Here is a 5,781-nt window from a genome sequence, read left to right as displayed (position 1 = left end):
ACCTATCATGTCGACACATCTATATATATTTCGGAACAACCATAGACACTCTATATGTGAATGTTGGAGTTAGCTATACAGGGTTGAGGTTGATTCCAAAATATAAATAGTTTGAGTTGTGATCAATACTGAGATACGTATACACTGGGTCGTGGATTGATTCAAGATAATATTTATCGATTTATTTCTGTACATCTAACTGTGGACAACTAGTTGTAGGTTACTAACGAGGACAGCTGACTTAATAAACTTAAAACATCAAAATATATTAAAAGTGTTGTAAATATATTTTGAACATACTTTGATATATATGTATATATTGTTATAGGTTCGTGAATCAACCAGTGGCCAAGTCTTACTTCCCGACGAAGTAAAAATCTGTGAAAGTGAGTTATAGTCCCACTTTTAAAATCTAATATTTTTGGGATGAGAATACATGCAGGTTTTATAAATGATTTACAAAATAGACACAAGTACGTGAAACTACATTCTATGGTTGAATTATCGAAATCGAATATGCCCCTTTTTATTAAGTCTGGTAATCTAAGAATTAGGGAACATACACCCTAATTGACGCGAATCCTAAAGATAGATCTATTGGGCCTAACAAACCCCATCCAAAGTACCGGATGCTTTAGTACTTCGAAATTTATATCATATCCGAAGGGTGTCCCGGAATGATGGGGATATTCTTATATATGCATCTTGATAATGTCGGTTACCAGGTGTTCACCATATGAATGATTTTTATCTCTATGTATGGGATGTGTATTGAAATATGAAATCTTGTGGTCTATTGTTACGATTTGATATATATAGGTTAAACCTATAACTCACCAACATTTTTGTTGACGTTTAAAGCATGTTTATTCTCAGGTGAATATTAAGAGCTTCCGCTGTTGCATACTAAAATAAGGACAAGATTTGGAGTCCATGTTTGTATGATATTGTGTAAAAACTGCATTCAAGAAACTGATTTCGATGTAACATATTTGTATTGTAAATCATTATGTAATGGTCGTGTGTAAACAGGATATTTTAGATTATCATTATTTGATAATCTACGTAAAGCTTTTTAAACCTTTATTTATGAAATAAAGGTTATGGTTTGTTTTAAAATGAATGCAGTCTTTGAAAAACGTCTCATATAGAGGTCAAAACCTCGCAACGAAATCAATTAATATGGAACGTTTTTAATCAATAAGAACGGGACATTTCAGTTGGTATCCGAGCGTTGGTCTTAGAGAACCAGAATTTTGCATTAGTGTGTCTTATCGAGTTTGTTAGGATGCATTAGTGAGTCTGGACTTCGACCGTGTTTACTTGAAAAATGATTGCTTAACAAATTTTGTTGGAAACTATATATTTTTAACATGTGAATATTATGTGATATATTAATCTCTTAACGCGTTTGATATTATGTGATAGATGTCTACCTCTAGAACAAGTCCCATTGACTCACCTAATAATAATGAAGAGTCAAATGTAAATTGGAATGATTCGTGGACTGATTCACAAGTTCCCGAAGAGGAACCGGAAGAAGAGTCGGAACCGGAAGAAGAATCGGAACCGGATGAAGAAATAGAACCGGTGGGGGAAATAATAAAACGGTTAAGTAAAAGAAAATCCTCAACCAACCGACCAAGGTTAATTATGGTCAATGGTGTTTCCGCCAAGGAAGCAAAATATTGGGAGGATTATCAATTCTCCGATGAATCGGATTCTGACGAGAATTCCGATGATGTTATAGAAATTACCCCAACTGAATTTAAAAAGGCAAAAGAAAATAATAAGGGAAAGGTCATAAAAATAGAGAAATCTAATTCCAACCCCGATGAACTTTATATGTATCGTCAACCCCCAAAGTCCTTAAGTTGTAACAATGACCCGGGAACCTCTAAACCACCAGGTTTTTCTAAACCAATGTGGATCACGACGGCTCGTATTAGGGGAACATCATATATCCCTAGAAACTTGGCAAAACGAACCAAAACTGAAGAAGAAGAAACAAGCGAGTCGGAATAAGATAGTTGTATTCGTGTGGTGTAATATATGTAATATAGTGTGCTTATGCTTTATGATATATGTAAAAATTTCTTGTATTAATAAGTATTTTTTTTATGAATCTAACTCTTGTCTATTTTACAGTATAAAAATACAAAATGGATAGACAACCCAATATTTTAAGAGACCTACCCGGAGACATGATTGATGAAATCTTGTCTAGAGTCGGTCAGAATTCTTCGGCACAACTATTTAAGGCGAGATCAGTTTGTAAGACATTCGAAGAACGTTCCAAGAATGCCTTGGTTTATAAAAGGCTTTCGTTCGGAAGATGGGGGATATCACATTGGGAAATCCATAAGTTACGATGTGTTTACTTTGACGCATATATTGCGGGGAACCCAAATGCTATTTTACGCAATGGGTTAAGAAATTATTTTGACTCAATATATCCGAATATTGGACTTCGTGATTTAGAAAAAGCGGCTAACATGCAACATAAAGAAGCATGTTATGCTTACGGATTAGTAATGTTCGCTTCTCACCAAAGTGAGAACAAGAACATCGGGCTACAACTATTAAACAAAACGTTCCCACAAGTGACGGAGTCGGTAATTGGGGTAAGAAATGAGGTTTTTAGATTGTTACGGGACTGTTGGACATTAAATAACCCTCGTCCCTTTGACGACGTTACAACACGATGTCTTATCAACGGCCATAATGGTTATGTTCCACAAGACCAAGGATGGGAAGTAGTCCTAGTAAAACCAGAATGCATGACTTTTTTCTGGACGTATGAATTACGTGTCTTTATTGCCTTTGCTGAACGACTTGTGTACTAGCTAGAATTATCTTCACAACCATCTTGTATCAAATTTATTGTGTGCTATATTTCATGCTATATGTAAAATAAGCGGTATTGTAAGTTTGTAAAATGTTGTGTAAAAGTTTGAACGCGAAATATTATTATAATCAGTTTTTCATATAGAATTGTAGTAGTTGAATTGTATATTAGCTACTAAGTATGAACTTAACGGGTAGGTACTACCCGAATTTAAACTTATAAAACGCTAATATGAAGAAAAAGCTTTTATAAATGAGTTCATATTATGCTACGAAATACTATTAACTACTCTTAATATTCTGTATGATTAACTTGTTCCATTTGATTATTTTGAAGGAAATGGCACCGACTACTCGACACACCGTGAATATGAATGAAGAGGAATTCCGTACTTTTCTAGCTTCAAACATAGCCGCAGTACAGGCTGCGCTACATACCAACAATAACCTTGGATCTAGCAGTACAGGAAATCGTGTAGGATGCACCTACAAAGAATTCACTGCCTGCAAACCTTTGGAATTTGATGGAACCGAAGGACCGATCGGATTGAAACGGTAGACCGAGAAGGTCGAATCGGTGTTTGCCATAAGTAAGTGTACTGAAGAGGACAAAGTAAAGTACGCTACGCATACCTTCACAGGTTCTGCGTTAACATGGTGGAATACCTATCTAGAGCAAGTGGGACAAGACGATGCGTACGCACTACCGTGGTCAGCATTCAAGCACTTGATGAACGAGAAGTACCGTCCCAGAACCGAGGTCAATAAGCTCAAGACAGAACTTAGAGGGTTACGAACCCAAGGATTTGATATTACCACGTACGAAAGACTATTCACAGAATTGTGCCTATTGTGTCCGGGAGCATTAGAAGATGAGGAAGAGAAGATCGACGCGTTTGTGAAAGGATTACCGGAAAGAATCCAAGAAGATATAAGTTCACACGAGCCCGCCTCCATACAACAGGCATGTAGAATGGCTCACAAACTCGTGAACCAGATTGAAGAAAGAATTAAAGAACAGACTGCTGAAGAGGCCAATGTGAAGCAAGTCAAAAGAAAGTGGGAGGAAAACGGTGATAAGAATCACCAATACAACAACAACAGCAATTACAACAATAATCGCAATAATTATCCCAACAATCGCAACATCAATCGCAACTACAACAAACGGCCCAATAACAACAACAACAACAGCAGTAACTACAACAATCATCCCAACAACAATAATAACCGCAACAACAACAACAATCAGAAGCAGCTATGCCAAAGGTGTGAAAAGAATCACTCGGGGTTCTGCACCAAATTTTGCAACAAGTGTAAAAGAAATGGTCATAGCGCTGCGAAGTGTGAGGTCTACAGACCAGGGGTTAATAGAACGAAAGGAACAAATGGTGTCGGAACGAGTAATGGCGGAGCAAGTAGTGTCGGAGCAAGTTATGCCAATGTAGTTTGTTATAAATGTGGAAAACCGGGTCACATTATTAGAAATTGCCCGAACCAGGAGAACACGAATGGACAAGGCCGTGGAAGAGTTTTCAATATTAATGCGGCAGAGGCACAGGAAGACCCAGAGCTTGTTACGGGTACGTTTCTTATTGACAATAAATCTGCTTACGTTTTATTTGATTCGGGTGCGGATAGAAGCTATATGAGTAGAGATTTTTGTGCTAAATTAAGTTGTCCATTGACGCCTTTGGATAGTAAATTTTTACTCGAATTAGCAAATGGTAAATTAATTTCAGCAGATAATATATGTCGGAATCGAGAAATTAAACTGGTTAGCGAAACATTTAAGATTGATTTGATACCAGTAGAGTTAGGGAGTTTTGATGTGATAATCGGTATGGACTGGTTGAAAGAAGTGAAAGCGGAGATCGTTTGTTACAAAAATGCAATTCGCATTATACGAGAAAAAGGAAAACCCTTAATGGTGTACGGAGAAAAGGGCAACACGAAGCTACATCTTATTAGTAATTTGAAGGCACAAAAACTAATAAGAAAAGGTTGCTATGCTGTTCTAGCACACGTCGAGAAAGTACAAACTGAAGAAAAGAGCATCAATGATGTTCCCGTCGCAAAAGAATTTCCTGATGTATTTCCGAAAGAATTACCGGGATTACCCCCACATCGATCCGTTGAATTTCAAATAGATCTTGTACCAGGAGCTGCACCAATAGCTCGTGCTCCTTACAGACTCGCACCCAGCGAGATGAAAGAACTACAAAGTCAATTACAAGAACTTTTAGAGCGTGGTTTCATTCGACCAAGCACATCACCGTGGGGAGCTCCTGTTTTGTTTGTCAAGAAGAAAGATGGTACATTCAGGTTGTGTATCGACTACCGAGAGTTGAACAAACTTACCATCAAGAACCGCTACCCACTACCGAGAATCGATGACTTATTTGATCAACTACAAGGCTCGTCTGTTTATTCAAAGATTGACTTACGTTCCGGGTATCATCAAATGCGGGTGAAAGAAGATGATATTCCAAAGACTGCTTTCAGAACACGTTACGGTCATTACGAGTTTATAGTCATGCCGTTTGGTTTAACTAATGCACCAGCTGTGTTCATGGACCTTATGAACCGAGTGTGTGGACCATACCTTGACAAGTTTGTCATTGTTTTCATTGATGACATACTTATTTACTCAAAGAATGACCAAGAACACGGTGAACATTTGAGAAAAGTGTTAGAAGTATTGAGGAAGGAAGAATTGTACGCTAAGTTTTCGAAGTGTGCATTTTGGTTGGAAGAAGTTCAATTCCTCGATCACATAGTGAACAAAGAAGGTATTAAGGTGGATCCGGCAAAGATAGAAACTGTTGAAAAGTGGGAAACCCCGAAAACTCCGAAACACATACGCCAGTTTTTAGGACTAGCTGGTTACTACAGAAGGTTCATCCAAGACTTTTCCAGAATAGCAAAACCCTT

Source organism: Rutidosis leptorrhynchoides, chromosome 2, assembly GCF_046630445.1.
Source record: "Rutidosis leptorrhynchoides isolate AG116_Rl617_1_P2 chromosome 2, CSIRO_AGI_Rlap_v1, whole genome shotgun sequence".
Classification (NCBI taxonomy): domain Eukaryota; kingdom Viridiplantae; phylum Streptophyta; class Magnoliopsida; order Asterales; family Asteraceae; genus Rutidosis; species Rutidosis leptorrhynchoides.
Note: the sequence above shows the minus strand (reverse complement) of the source record.